The 16460-nt window shown below is 47.6% G+C and overlaps 1 protein-coding gene across 2 annotated transcripts in view; it reads left to right on the top strand.

The window, feature by feature from the left end:
• RAB3C (RAB3C, member RAS oncogene family) overlaps positions 1-16460 on the top strand; it is a 396458-nt gene that overhangs the window by 35098 nt on the left and 344900 nt on the right. The window lies entirely within an intron of this gene.

Genomic DNA, 16460 nt, shown 5'->3' on the forward strand with positions numbered 1-16460 from the left:
GTGGGAGTTTACACCAGAATTGCAGCGAGCCCTTCATTGAAGCCAGTGTTCTCCCTAATTTCCCATCTCTGAAGTCTACATTTCTATGATATATGTGGACCCCCAGGTATTTAAACGTATCTGTTAGACTTTTCATCCTTGGCGTGGTCTCCCTTAACTTTTTGCCTCTGTTCCCCAGGTTGTTGATGAGTGCTGGACTCTGATTTAGCTGTTTTTGTTACTCTGGGCACTTTACCACTGCTAACCAGTGCTAAAGTGCAAGTGCTCCTGTTTAAATTGTATGTAAGTGGTTCATCCATGATTGGCATATTTGAATTACTAGTAAGTCCCTAGTAATGTGCACTAGAGGTGCCAGGGCCTGTAAATCAAATGCTACTAGTGGGCCTGCAGCACTGGTTGTGCCACCCACATAAGTAGCTCTGTAATCATGTCTCAGACCTGCCCCTGCAGTGTCTGTATGTGTATTTTTACACTGTAAATTCGACTTGGCAAGTGTACCCACTTGCCAGGCCTAAACCTTCCCTTTCCTTACATGTAAGGCACCCCTAAGGTAGGCCCTAGGTAGCCCCAAGGGCAGGGTGCAGTGTATGGATAAGGTAGGACATATAGTAATGTGGTTTATATGTCCTGACAGTGAAATACTGCCAATTTCGTTTTCACTGTTGCAAGGTCTGTCTCTCTCTCATAGGATAATATGGGGGCTACCTTTAAATATGATTAAAGTGTAGATTCCCCTAGAGAGTAGATGGACATGTGGAGTTTGGGATCCCTGAACTCACAATTTAAAAATACATCTTTTAGTAAAGTTGATTTTAAGATTGTGCGTTTGGAAATGCCACTTTTAGAAAGTGAGCATTTTCTTGCTTAAACCATTCTGTGACTCTGCCTGGTTTGTGGATTCCCTGTCTGGGTCAGTTTGACAGTTGGGTTGTTTTTCACCTCACACCAGACAGTGACACAAAGGGAGCTGGGGTGTGATCTGCATTTCCTGATTAGCCATCTCTGCTAGGAGGGAGGGGTGGAGTGGTCACTCTCATCTGAAAGGACTGTGCCTGCCTCTGACAATGCTGTCTCCAGCCCCCTGGTGTGTGTCTGAGGCCTTGCCTGGGCAAGGCAGGATTTCACAAGAAGGTGTGAGTCCCCTTTGAAGAAAGGTGACTTCAAAGACTAAAATGGGTATAAGAAGGGCACCCAAACTTACAAACTTTAGAAACACTTCTGGAATCAAGAGGAACCTCTGCCTGGAGAAGAGCTGATCGCTGAGGAACAAGTGCTGCCCTGCCTGTGACTGTGCTTTGTGGAGCTTTCCTGCAGTGCTGCTTCTGCCAGAGTAAGAGGGCAAAGACTGGACTTTGTGTGCCTTCCATCTTGAAGAAGAAATCTCCAAGGGCTTGATGTAGAGCTTGCCTCCTGTTGTTGAAGTCTCAGGGATAGCAAAGACTTCTTCCTGCCAGCACCTGGAGTCTCTGGAGAGACCCCTACTCTGCTCTGTGGTGCCCTTCCAGTTCCTGGGACCCTGAAAGGAGAGGCTGGCAGCCTAAGGACAAAAATACACGCACCGAGCGCCGTGCGGAGAAAAGATCGACGCGAATCCGATCGCGGCTGAGAAAACGACGCGACGCCGGTTCCGCAGCTGAGAAACGACGCCGCAGGAAACGCGACCGAAAAACCGACGCCCGGAGCAGGAGAAACGACGCGCAGCATCGCTGACGGAGGCTGAGAGATCGCACCCTGCGCCGCGGGACTTTCGGATCGTCGTGTGGCTGGCTTTTTCAACGCGCACCGCCGTGCCGAGTTGTTTTCGACGCACACAGCCGTGCAGGGTTACTTTCGACGCCCACCGCCCGTGCGGGGTTATTTTTGACGCAAACCAGGTACATTTTCACGCTAGCAGCGCTAGTGTGGTGTTACAACTACCTAAAGACTCTTTTTATTTTAAACCTTTAAAAAATCATAACTTGACTTGTGTATGTTGGATTTTTGTCGTTTTGGTCTTGTTTTGTCTAGATAAATATTTCCTATTTTTCTAAACTGGTGTTGTGTCATTTTGTAGTGTTTTCATTAAGTTACTGTGTGTGTTGGTACAAATACTTTACACCTAGCACTCTGAGGTTAAGCCTACTGCTCTGCCAAGCTACCAAGGGGGTAAGCAGGGGTTAGCTGAGGGTGATTCTCTTTTATCCTAACTAGAGTGAGGGTCCTTGCTTGAACAGGGGGTAACCAGACTGTCAACCAAAGACCCCATTTCTAACAGTATCAAAGCACCATTTCAATTGTCCCGCTGGGGCCCTTTCTTTCTTCAGCGGGGACCATATAGTTAGTGAGAACACACACGATTTTTCCCTGTTTACCGCCAATCCCGACATCTCCCCGAATTCAGTCAGGAGTGAGATTACTAGGGGTATCGTCTCGCTCCCTTTCCGCACGTATATTAGAGCGTCGTCTGCATATAGTGATATAACATGATGTAGCCCATTCCTGACTATGCCCCAATTCTTTCCCATAGACCGTAAACGAGACGCAAGCGGTTCCATTACTATAGCGAACAGCAATGAGATAAGGGGCATCCCTGCCTGGTGCCTCTGGTGATCGGGAAACTTTCAGATATAACCCCTCCTGTTTTCACCCGGGCTTGTGGGCTGGCATATAATGTCTGGACCCACTGTATGTAGTAGGGGCCGATGCCCATTTTCCGCATGGTGACAAACAAAGTCCCACCCTTGTGTATCAAAAGCTTTCTCGATATCTAGCGAAAGCACCATTTCATCCCATGCATCTGGGGGGGTGTCTCCCATTACGCTCAGCAATCTAGGGATAATTTAAAAAGTGTTGCATTTTGGGATGAGGCTGTTCTGGTCTTCCTGTAACAAATTGTGCATTATGGGAGCTAGCCTGTTAGCCAGTATTTTGCCTAGGATTTTACAATCGAGATTTAGGAGTGAGAGTGGCCTATAGGATTTAACGTCTGTTGGGTCTCGTCCTTGCTTAGGAAGAACCACTATCATTGCCTCTCTCTGTGTTGGAGGCAGTAACTTATTTCGCCATGCCTCCTCAAACTATTTCGGCAAGTCGGGCTTTAGGTGTTTCGAGTACCTTGCGTAAATTCTATAGGGAAGCCGCCTATACCTGACGCTTTGTTCCTGGGCATCTGTCCCAGCGCTAAGTCCAGTTCCTCCATTCCTAGCGGGGCCTCCAGCATTTCCCCGTCCTCTTGTGATAAGTGCGCCAAGTGTGTTCCTGCTAGAAAAGATTCAAGTTATTCGGCTGTGCATACTGTGCGTTTAGTGTAAAGGTTCATATAATAATCCCTAAACACCCCGTTTATCGCTTCTTGCGTGGTGGCCATTCTGCCGTCCGCTAGCACTATGGCCCCTATGGGAGCCTGCTGGCGATTCCCATGAAGGAGCCACGCCAGCAGCCTGCCCGATCTGTCCCCCTCTGTTCATAGGCGCATTAAATTATATTTGTGGTCGTGCCGGCGAAGACGAGAGTCTGCTTCATCATACTTTGTGCGCGCCTCCTCCAGCACTGTGTGAGGAGTCTCCCCTGTAGCTACTGCAGTTTCCATTAGTCTTAATTCCTTTTCCCATTTACTGATCTCTACGTGGAGGGCACGTCTTACTCCCCATGTGGACGAGATACAGTGTCCTCTGATAACCACTTTGAGCTTCCCATTCTGTTGCCCTTGTGTCTGTGGAATTTTTATTAATTTCCCAGTAGTGACTCAGTGTCGTGTTCAGGCCTTCTGCAAATGCTTGTGCTTGGTCCTGGAGGGCTTCCACTTGTAAGCGCCAAGTGGGGACCAGCGAGCGCTTCCTGTCCCAGTTTAATGTCAGCCTGAGTGGCGAGTGATCCGACATTGTTTTGGCCGGTATTCTGTCTTGTTGGTCAATGCACCAATGTCCGGGGACCCCCATATTCTATCTATTCTAGTGTGTACTTTATGGGGTATTGAGTAAAATGAATATTCCCTCTGTTGGGGATGTTTCATTCGCCATATATCATGGAGCCTCATGTTGTCCGCCCAGGTCGTCCGTGAGCATCTGGCATTCCTATTTGTTAGTCCTTTCGAGGGGGTGTTTGATCTGTCTAATACAACATTCGGCATGCTATTTAAGTCTCCCCCCCCCAATATGGTCGGAGCTGCCGTATTTACCAACAGTGCTGGAGTAAGCATGCCCAGGAATTCCGCTAGTGGATTGTTGGGGGCGTAAATCCCTATTATTGATAGTTGTCTCCCATCTAATTGCCCCTCTCCTACCACATATCTGCCCCCCTGGTCTATCTTATAAGAGGTTTGAGTGAATGGCACGCTGCCTGATACCCATATTAACACTCCTCTGGCAAAGGCTGAGTATGTTGTGCCTGTTGTTTGCCCACCCCATCTCCCACAAATCTCCTGCAAGTCAGTCTCCAGAAGATGCGTTTCTTGTAGAATAGAGAAGTGCACCCTGTGGCTTCTAACATGTGCGTATACACGAGCTCTCTTACTTGGTGTGCCCAGTCCTCTCACGTTCCAAGTGACTATTACATATTGGTGTGTGTTAAGATTTGCATGCTGAGTCATGTAGCGTTATATAGTGAACCCATATGACACCCGAACCGGGTAGCAGCACCAGTCCGGACCACTACCACCCCCACAGGCTTTAGGATTAAAGCTAGCGGCCGCAGCAGTGAACCCTTTTATCTGAGTTGACCTATTGCACACAACTTAACTATATCCCCCCCTTCACCCTCTCCTATTACTTCCCTCTCACATCTACAAACATTTGTTAAACTACATAACACACTACTACTTAAGGAAACCTGTATCCATGCGAATACCTGTAGGAGAGTTATTTTGGCAACCGGGTGTGGCTCTTATACGGAGCTCACATCCTTCCACAGACATGGTCTGCGTGTATGTCTGGGTGCTCCCGGAGTGTTGGCACCTCCCCAGGCTCGCATGTGCCTTAACATTAGTCAATGTTCACAATAACAAGGAGTAGATTGTTCAAAAGATACTTGTAGGTAGCAGCAGTGTGTCCCTGGTAAGTTCTAGGAACAATCCCACTACCTTCCCGCGGCTTGTCACGCGGTTCGGAAGAATATGTGATCTGACTGCTTGTGTTCACAGTTCATCTGCAGATCTAGGGGTGAGCTTCGGGCCCTTGAGCCCTTCTATTAACGTGGAGTCTGAGTTAGCCGAGTCTGAGTCCGAGTTGGCCGATGGGGCCGCCAGGAGTGCCTCGAAAGAGTTTTGTGTATGTAGTGGAGTTTCTTTCAATACTTTTGCCCTTTCTTCTGCTGCCTGTTTTTCCGTGGGTTGACCCCTGGGGCGTTTCCTGATGCACTTCCGCGATGAGGAGGTAAGCCATACCTCTCCTTCCTCCTCTCCCCCCTGTGGTTGTACGAAGCCTTTAGCATGCATCCACGTCCAGGCATCTTCAGGGGAAGTGAAAATATGGGTACGGTCGTCCGCTATTACCCTCAATTTAGCAGGGAATAGGAGGGCATATTTAATGTTGTGCTCCCGGAGGCGTTGTATGATTTTCACATAAGTATTACGCTGTTTCTGTACCTCTTGGGTAAAGTCTGGGTAGGCATTGACCACTGAGTCTTCATGTCGGAATGGGCCTTTCCTGCGAAATTGCTGTAGTATTAGATCGCGATCTCTGTAGTTCAAGAATCTTGCTATCAATGGTCTAGGTGGTTGGCCCGGGAGCGGCGGTCTGCCCGGGACTCTGTGCGCCCTTTCCACAGAGAAGAACTTCGATGGGGATCCATTTAGTACTTGTTGGATTAGCCATTGCTCTAAGAATATTTCCGAACTCTGATCTGGTAGTTTCTCAGGGAATCCTAGAAATCGGACATTGTTACGCCTGAATCTGCTTTCCGCTTCTTCAACGCGACGCCCTAGGGTCTTCACCTCCGCATCCAGTCTTTGAATTTGCTTTTGATTGTCCAGGACTGTAGGTTCCGTCATATTTATGGCGTCTTTCGTTGCCTTCACTCTCTCTGCCAAATTGCGGTGGTCTACCCTGAGTAGATTCAAGTCTTGTGATACTGTGTCTATCCTGAGTTCTAGAGAGGATTTAGTGTCCATGATCGCCTGGAGTACTTTTTTCGAATTGTGTGGAGTGGGCTTGTAGTGTGTTTTCCAGCGACTGCAGCGTTAGAAGAAGCTGCTGATCGCTCGGTGCCGGTCCTGGCGCATTTAGTTGTTGTTTTTTTATGGCTTTAGACTTCCCGGCCATGTTGCGCGCCTGTTAGGTCTTTCCCACGGAGCAGGGCGGTGTTGATATATGCTGCTTGAATCTCAGGGTCTGTAGTTGGCGCAGGAGCGCTCCTCAGTTTGTGGCTCCCCGCCATAACCAGGCCAGGCACCAGGTGGGGGGCCAAAAAGCAGTATACTCTGTCGCTGATACTTAAGTGTCCAATCTTCCCGACCTTGCTTTTAGTGCCGCTTGGAGCTGCGGCCCCCTTTGGCCCCCAAAGCCAACGCACAGCGTTTTAGGCACCCAGCCTCACTCCGGGAGCGCCCGCAGGATGATTGCCGTGAGCCCAAGGCAGAGCTCACGGATTAGGCGTCCGACTCGGCCGCCATTTTGGCTCCTCCCCACTGCTACTCCAGTTCTTTAAATATTTAAGACATCTGTCAGCCCAATAACTGTGAGAGAAACCTGTCCCAAATTAGCACTTTGCATTCACATGAGATGAAAGTTGTGTCTAGTCACACGTCTGCTCCGTGAAGTGGCCCTGCAAGCACCGTGCTAGCTGTTGTTTTGAAAGTGACTTAGGGGGTCATTCCAACTTTGGCGGGCGCCAGAGGCCGCCCGCCAAAGTTCCCCCGCCAGAAGACCGCACTGCGGTCAAAAGACCGCGTCGGTCATTCTGGCTTTCCCGCTGGGCTGGTGGGCGACCGCCAAAAGGCCGCCCGCCCGCCCAGCGGGAAAGCACCAGCAACGAGGATGCCGGCTCCGAACGGAGCCGGCGGAGTTGCTGGTGTGCGACGGGTGCAGTTGCACCCGTCGCGATTTTCAGTGTCTGCCAAGCCGTGGAAGATTCCCTGGGGCAGCGGGAAGCCGGCAGGAAACCGCCGGCTTCCCTTTTCTGACCGCGGCTTTACCGCCGCGGTCAGAATAGCCCCTGAAGCACCGCCAGCCTGTTGGCGGTGCTTCCTCCGTCCCCTACCCTGGCGGTCTCGGACCGCCAGGGTAGGAATGACCCCCTTAATGCCTTAACTTTCCAGTACACTGTGTTTCAAATGGAAATATATGACCTAACACTTCAATGGCCGGAAGGTGCTAAGGCAGTCTCAACTACTGCCTTCGATAATGGGTTGTCCAACTCTCCAAAATATTGTTGACTGGATGATTCTGCAATATTCCCAGGTGATTTCAAATTGGACAGATGTCACTGTTTCATGGCAGATTAAATGAGGCTTAACCTCACACATGGGCTCCGCCAGCCTTCCGACCGCGGCGCGCCCGCTCCCCCATTACTCCGCGGCTGCAAGGGCGTCTGGCACGGTTGAGATGGGCCGCGCCAAGCGCGGCAGCCGCCAGCATCCAGTTGAGGAAGAGGGAGGATTAGGGGGGACAGAGGGGAGAAGCCACATGATGATACGGCTCCTCCCGAAGGAAGCCCCTCGCCCCCCCCAGCCCGCCCTCCTCACCTCACTCCGCTCACCCTTCGTCTCCAGGGCACACGGTCCGGTGCCGTTCCGAGCCCCGCGGGCCTCCACCGTCATGCGAGGTTGCGCCCTTCGGTCGATTCACGGCTCCCCTCCGGAATCGATCTTCCCGACCTTGCTTTTAGTGCCGCTTGGAACTGCGGCACCCCTTCAGTCCCCAAAGCCAACGCACGGCGTTTTAGGCGCCCAGCCTCACTCCGGGAGCGCCTGCAGGATTATTGCTGTGAGCCCGAGGCAGAGCTCACGGATTAGGCACCGACTCGGCTGCCATTTTGCCTCCTCCCCATGCTTAATTTATATGTAACCACATATTTCAGTGAGGTGTGCTGTTGCTCCCTGTGAAGTATCACATTTTTTCCAGTTTTGTGTGAGATAAGATGTTTTTACACAGACAAATAATTTTATCCAGGCAGATGTGGGCAGTGTATCTGTCAGAAAAGAATGACGTGGACAACTACATACCAACATACACAATTAAACATTTAAATATAAAGTGAAATTAGGTATGACCGAACTACTCACTGCTGTTCCAGGGTAAAGGGATATGGGACATAGATTTTTATCAGATTTATAGTCATCTCTTATGCGAAGATTAACACAGCTCAGACCAAGCAATTTGAACAAACATCAAAACCAACTGAAAGCTTAAGTGATATTAAAACCAGTAAGGCCAGACAGAATATTCCTTTACTGAAATCTCCCCCCACGCCTGTTCCATCTAATCACGAAACAGTCTTGACTCTTCTCTCTGTCCAGTGTTTTGGAAATGGTGTACAGCCATGATGCCCACCTGAAGTCCGGGATATCCTGTATGGGACCAACCCACACTCTAAAGCACTTGTGTTTATCATTACAGTGTACCAGATCCGTCATCCACCTGTTCATTTTGTGGCATATGTTGCCTCATTCATTAGATGTATAGTTGTCTTTTAACCGGTTGGGTGCCTGGGACGAGCTGGGCTCGCCCTCGGCCATGGTTGCCATGTGCTGAGGACAAGCCCAGCTTGTCCTGCACCCAGCCCACAACCCCAGTCCGGGATGGAAGGGGAATCTCTTCCCCTTCCACCCCGACCCCTCCCGATTTTCCCCCTCCCAGTGACGCCTGATGACCATTGCCTCATCAGAGGTCACCTCCCATCACGCTGGAAGCATGCTTCCAGCACAATGTGGAAGAGAAATGCTAAGCATCCCTCTTCCACTCAGGAGGAGGGGGCAGGCAGAGACATAAAAGGAAAGGAAAGGCCTTTCCTTTCATGTCTCTGCAAGCATGTCTGCTGCTCGATTGCAATGTGATCGGGCAGCAGAAATGCCCACTAGGCACCAGGCCCTTGTGCAAGGGCCGCTCCCCAAGGGTGACAAAATATTATATTATAATTAGGCCGATCTGCCTTCGGGGGGCAGAAACCCCTAGACACCAGGGATATATATATTTTTTGTTTACTTCATTTTTTTGTATGAGGGGAGCGACCCCTTATGCAAGGGTCGCTCCCCCGGGGGGCAAATTGTATTTAGGCCATTTCTGCTCCCCTTGGGGGCAGATCAGCCTATTTTTATTAGGCGAATCTGCCCCCAGGGTGGGCAGAAAACCCTAGACACCAGGGATTTTTTATTTTTTTATTTTTTTTATATGTGGAGAGTGAAAGGGTCGCTCCCCTGGGGGAAATATTGTCTATAGGCCATTTCTGTCCCCTAGGGGGGCAGATTGGCCTATTTTTATTAGGCCAGTCTGCCCCCAAGAGGGGTAGAAACCACTAGCAACCAGGGATTTTTTTTGTTTTTGCATCAATTTCACGCATCAGAGTGACCCCTTAGGCAAGGGTCATTCCCCTGAGGGGCAAATTTATTTTAGGCCATTTCTGCCCCCTTGGGGGCAGATCGGCCTATTTTTATTTGGCCGATCTGCCCCCAAGGAGGGCAGAAACCACTAGGCCCTGGGGATTTTTTTTTGCGCCAATTTCATGCAAAGGGAGCGACCCCTTAGGCAAGGGTCATTCCCCTGAGGGGCAAATTTATTTTAGGCCGGCCTATTTTTATTTGACCGATCTGCCCCCAAGGGGGGCAGAAACCACTAGGCCCTGGGGATTTTTTTTTTGCGCCAATTTCATGCAAAGGGAGCGACCCCTTAGGCAAGGGTCACTCCCCCGGGACAGGGGGGCAAATTTATTTTAGGCCATTTCTGCTCCATTTGGGGGCAGATCTGCCTATTTCTATTAGGCCAATCTGCCCCCGGGGGGACAGAAACCACTTAGGCACCAGGGTTTGGTGTGTGTGTATGTGTGTGTTTTGTTTGGGTGGGGCAGCCCCTTGGGCAAGGGTTGCTCCCTATGGGGGCACATTACTGTTGGCCATATATGCCCCCCTAGGGGGCAGATCGGCCTATTTTTGGAAGGCCCTTCTGCCCCAAATAGGGGCAGAAAGCCCACCAGAGACCAGGGAAGATTGTTTTCAAAATAAGAGAGTGGGGGTATGGCCATACCCCAACCCCAAATAAATGGGGCCAAAGTTGTTCTGCCCACCAGTGGGCAGATGAGGCAGTTATCGCTGATCCACACCCCGGAAGGGGGGCAGAAAGTCTACTAGATGCCAGGGAATTAAAAAAACAAAAAATAGTGGGGTGGTGGCTACCAACCAGTATGGGCCTGGTTTTGCCCCGACCCCAACTGAAGGGGGTAACAGTCTTTCACCTCTCCCCCGCACACTAAAACATCTTATCCCACGGCAAGCAAGAGGACATTTGATTATTTTGGGTTTTGGTTTTACATTTCGGCCATGAGAGCTTGGCTAACTCTCGAAAAGGTCCCACTTGGAATGGTGAGGGCTGCACTTTTTGGACTTTGGGACGCTGCCATGTAGCAAAATCCACAAGACCTAGACACATCTGAAAACTAAACATCTGGGTGATTCCAAGGTGATGTGCTTCAAATGCACCCGCACCATTTTCTTACCCACAATGCTCTGCAAACCTCCAACTTTGCTGGAAATCACACATTTTTCCTACATTTTTGTAGCATTGTCTCATCTATACCGATAAAAATTCTGCCCCACTTGTCGGCCTAAAAATATTTTTTTTTAAACTGCCCTTTTGGACCCGCTTTGGTTTCTCCTCAATTTCAACATGTTTTTGCCTCTTCCCTGTCACAGGCACTTGGTCCACCTACACAAGTGAGGTGTCATTTTTACTGGGAGACTGAGGGGAACGTTGGGTGGTAGGAAATTTGTCCCGGTGCAGTGATCCCACAGAGAAATGTGGGAAAAATGTTTTTTTCCGTTTTTTTTAGCTAAATTAGAGATTTGCTGAGAATTCTGGGTAAGAAAACATTGGGGGATCCATGCAAGTCACACCTCCCTGGATTCCCTGAGGTGTCTAGTTTTCAGAAATGTTTGAGTTTGGTAGGTTTCCCTATATGGCTGCTGAGCCCAGGACCAAAAACGCAGGCCTCTCCCATCCCTGCAAAAACAGGTAGTTTAGTTTTTGATCATTTTTATGTGTCCACATGGTGTTTTGGGGCATTTCCTTTCATGGGCACTAAGCCTACCCACACAAGTGAGGTACCATTTTTATCGAGAGACTTGGGGGAACGCTGGGTGGAAGGAAATTTGTGCCTCCTCTCAGATTCCAGAACTTTCTGTCACCGAAATTTGAGGAAAAGGTTTGTTTTTTTGGGGCAAATTTTGAGGTTTGCAAAGAATTCTGGGTAACAGAATCTGGCGAGAGTCCCACAAGTTACCCCATCTTGGATTTCCCTAGGTGTCTATTTTTAAAAAAATGCACAGGTTTGGTAGGTTTTCCTAGGTGCCGGCTGAGCAAGAGGCCAAAATCCACAGCTAGCCACTTTCCAAAAAACACAGCAGTTTTCTTTGGGAAAATGTGAAGTGTCAATGTTGCATTTCCTGTTATGGGCATTAGGCCTACCCACACAAATGAGGTACCATTTGTATCGGGAGACTTGGGGGAACACAGAACAGCAGAGCAAGTGTTATTGCCCCTTATCTTTCTCTACATTTGTTTCCTTCCAAATGTAAGACAGTGTGTAAAAAAGACGTCTATTTGAGAAATGTCCTGTAATTCACATGCTAGTATAGGGACCTCAGAATTCAGAGATGTGCAAATAACCACTGCTTCTCAACACCTTATCTTGTGCCCATTCTGGAAATATAAAGGTTGTCTTGATACCTATTTTTCATTCTTTATATTTCACCAAATGAATTGCTGTATAGCCGGTATAGAATGATAACCCATTGCAAGGTGCAGCTCATTTATTGGCTCTGGGTACCTAGGGTTCTTGATGAACCTACAAACCCTATATATACCGAGAACCAGAAGAGTCCAGCAGATGTAACGGTATATTGCTTTAAAAAATCTGACATCGCAATAAAAAGTTACAGGGTAAAACATGAAGAAAAATGGCTGTTTTTTTTCACCTCAATTTCAATATTTTTTTTATTTAAGTTATTATTGTCTGTAGGAAAACCTCGTAAGATCCTCAAATTACCCCTTGCTGAATTCAGAATTTTGTCTACGTTTCAGCATTGGTTTCATACCCATTTTACCCTATTTTACCCCACTAACTGGAAGGAGGCTAAAAGCACAAACAATAGTAAAAATGCGGTGTGTCCCAGTAAAATTCCAAAATTGTTTTGAAAAATGTGGTTTTCTGCCTGTTCCTGAAAGCTGGGAAGCTGGTGATTTTCGCACCGCAAACCCTTTGTTGAATCTATTTTCAGGCAAAAAAAACACAAGCCTTATTCTGCAGCCCTTTTTTAGAAAAAAAAAACAATTTTTTTTGCAGTATTTTGGCTAATTTGTTGGTCTCCTTCAGGGGAACCCACAAACTCTGGGTACCTCGAGAATCACTAGAATGTTGGTAAAAAAGGATGCAAATTTGACGTGGATAGCTTATGTGGACAAACAGTTATGAGGGCCTAAGCGTAAACTGCTCCAAATAGCAAAGAAAAGCCTGGCACCTGAGGGGGGGAAATGCCTGGCAGAGAAGGGGTCAACCAAACACACCCACAAATGGGGGTTGATTGTGTTTGGATTGTACATTTGTATTTATCAAAGTGGTCACAGTGCTTGGTTATTATGGTGCATAACCTAAATTGATGCTTATTTTCTAGCCACGTTAAATAACTTGTTGAGGAGTGAGACGTTGAAGAGATATAGGTCTGGAACCTTAAGCAGACCACTGTTCCTTTTGTCTACCACTAGGTATGTGACATAGAATGCAGGTTCTAAACTGCAAAGTCTAGTATATGTAGTATATCCCCCAGGAGCTGCTGGGAGACTTTATTAGTGTAAGATGTAAAACAAGGGGACGTAAAAGGGGCATGAACTCTGGTCCTATAATCCAGCATTAATATGAAATACGAGTCCCAGGTTATGGTCTCCCATGCAGACACTTGAGAGCAAAGTACTCCTGTGGCACATATTCAGTGCTTCAGGCCAGTGAAGAAGAGACTTTTATGCTTCTTTTGTTTTGTATTGATACTAGAGGAGAAGCGTCTTATCAGACTACTTTGGCATATTTTTCTTACCCCTGTTTTGCCGTCTTATCAGTTGGCAAATTTCTAGGTGGGCTAGCACAGTCCATGAACGGTGAACAGGCTGGTCACTGAAATAGTTTGTTGAACAGGTTAATTGACATTGCTACTAAAGATGTAGCTATGATGCCCTCTGACTTGTATTTGGTAAGTTACTTGCTGGATGATCATGGTTGTGTTTTCTCAGAGAGCACACATGAAGAGCTATCCTTTGTGGTGAACGTTTGCACTAAGCTCAGCAGCAAAACTGGTCTGCTTTTGCTTGTTTAATATATCTTGAAATTCATTCATCCTCCAGTTGAGAGGGTCCAGGATTAAATAGGATCTGTACATGTTGTTGCTTCAGTCTGCATAAGTACCATCTATATTCCAGTACCAAACATGGAAGAAGAAGCTCTCAGCTGTTTTTGCTAATCAAATCTAAAAATGTGCTTCCTTGTCTGGTAGTGTTAAGGCTGAGAAAATAGCCACCAATAGGAGGTTTCTTTAAGCCTGTATTACTGCAGAAATTGCCTCCTTCTTCAAAAGGGAGCAAAGAAGCATTCACTCTTTGTGATCCTCTTTGCACAAGCACTGCGCTTCGTGAGGTGGGGCACAGAACCATTCAAATTAAAGATCAGCAAAACTGTGGGAAACGACTCAAAGTCTTGTAAGTGACAAGTTGCCATTCTAGATCTGCAGCCTCTGCTGTGGTTAAAGAGGGCCTCATTATTTACTTCTTGGACAGAGGTGAGTCTCCAGATAAGAACATGAGGTCTGGTGGTGGGTCCTTACAATCCTGGCAGATTCCAGGGAGAAGACTAACTGCAGGAGAGATGTTGTCCCTCCAGTGTGATAAGTCTAAACAACTAAAGCGTTAACCTTTTGGAAGTTTTCACAACTTAACAATGGGTCCCTAAAGATAACGCCACTCTGGCACCTTGGGTTTTTCCACTGCAGTTGGCACTTCAGAGAATCCTCTTGTAGTAATAGTCCACAAAGTTACCTTAAAGTAGTCCATGTACCTGGCAGAAAAATTATAAACTGGTAGGGAATTGAGAGTTACTGTTAAGTTACACACACCATCATTTGGGGAAGGGTGCTGTCATATGAATTCCTCACTTCACAGCAGCAATTGATCAGCTGAGTTACAAGCTATATCTTCTTTGAGGCGCACATGGAATTTTAGTCTCACCAAGCTAGTCATTGAATGTGGTAAGAGACAGATCTATGCAAGTACAAAGAAACATTACAACACCACAAAGTGGCAAACACATTAATCGTAATACTTGAGAAAGGTGTTCCCTCAGAACAGTAGAAAGTCTAGGCTGATCAAAAATACACACATCCAAGCTTTGGACATACTTGGTAATGACACATTCATGAACAAGGTTCTTTCAGTGGGGATGCATATTGCACACCTGCAAGGACAGTGACCTATGCTGTATTTATAACAGCAAGGCACTGACATAAGGGCAGAAAAGTTTCTCCTCTTTGACTCTGTGATCCTGTCATTTTGATAATATGCATTGCCTGACTACCTCTGTGAAATAACTGGATCTAAAGCTGAGATCGCAGATTGCTCACAATTTCAAGTGAGGGTATGATAGTCTTGCTAAGTGTGAACATGAACCCCTTGATACCTGTAGTTACATATTTCTGGGGGTTATAGTTATCTGAAAGGGTACCCCATGGTCTTGCAAGTGCCAGGCTTCCTTGAGACAAATGTGAATGGTGAGCAGATGTCATTTGTTAACATGTAACTTCATCTTCTCCTTTATACTAGCATCTCTGGTTTGCTCTTCCATAATAAGGCAAAATGAGGAATTTTTGTATCAATCCTTCTCCCAAACAAGAGGCCAGTATGATACTTGCCTGTTGTGCTTTGAGTAGTGTCCATGTAGTCATAGAGGGTTTGGCAAATACTTGGAAACAGAGCTATCCATTAACTTGGGAAACTGAAGCACCTTGTTATGAGTATCCTTAAAGTGCTCAACTATGCTGTTGGCTTGTGGCCACAGATATGTTATTTTCACATGTCTGTAGCCAGTCTTGCCTGATTTTACCACTGCTAGAATGGATATTTTGATGACAGCTGTTATGATAACATCAGGCACTATGCTGGGAAATGCCACAACATGGAAAATGTGAACGTTCATCAATAGCTATTAGCAGGTTGTGTCTAGTTGCAGTGGGCCCAAAGAAATCAATTGCAACTTCTTTCCACATGTTGATGGGCATTCACTACATTTCTAGAGGTTTTGAGGATAGCTGCCTTTAGGTAGGCTCTATCATCTTTGACCTTCACCCATTTTCTTTTCTACTGGTTATTATAGAAATGGAAACCATTCTGTTATAGCAGTCTTTTGGTGATCACTATGCTTTGATGTCCTAATGTGCCAGATCCATTGCATGATTTTGCAGTGCATGAGGAGTAACCAAATGAGTTTCTCTGAGTATTAACCCATCGTGACATTGTGTGAGCTCATTTTGAACATACCGAACAGCCTTGAGATCTTATACCTAACTTGATGTGATATATCCATGGATTCAGATCCCATCCACCTCTAGACATCTAGGGGCTCATTACGACTTTGGCGAGCGGCAGAGGCTGCCCACCAGAGTCCGGCGTCAGGATGACTGCCTATGCGGCTGTCCCTCTGCAGGCTCTATTACGAGCTGATGCTGGGCCAGCAGACAGAAACCGCGTTTCCGCCCGCCGGCCCAGCGGGAAACTCACCACAACATTGACAACGGCTCGTAATCGAGCTGGCGGCAATGTTGCAGTGCATCGGGTGTGACGGCACCCTTAACGGGCAGTGAAAAGTGCAATGGGGCAGTCCATGGGGGCCCCCGATGCCCCCTTTCCGCTAGCCTTTGTATGGCAGTCCAACCTCCATGCAAAGGCTGGCGGAAAGGGGACTTGCAATCCGGAGGGCAGGCAGCCGACTGGCGGCAACCTGGCGGTGCTGGCGGTCAGACTGTGGCGGCTCCGCCACGGTCATAATGTGGCAGTCGGACTGCCACTATGGCGGCAGTCTAACCGCCACACTCGTAATGAGGGTCCTAGTGTTGTCTGGACAACATCTTATTTCCTTGGTGCACAAGGTGGTAATTGTGTGGTGACGTATCCATGGTATTATTCACTCACTGATGATCTTGGGTTGGACGTGGCGAGGGGGAATCTGGAAACAAAATCAATAGGGTTCTTATTTTACTAGAGCAATGAAATGTCTTAAGTTTGTAGTTGTTGCAGGCAAAGCCC

This window comes from Pleurodeles waltl, chromosome 1_1 (genome assembly GCF_031143425.1).
Source record: "Pleurodeles waltl isolate 20211129_DDA chromosome 1_1, aPleWal1.hap1.20221129, whole genome shotgun sequence".
Lineage (NCBI taxonomy): Eukaryota > Metazoa > Chordata > Amphibia > Caudata > Salamandridae > Pleurodeles > Pleurodeles waltl.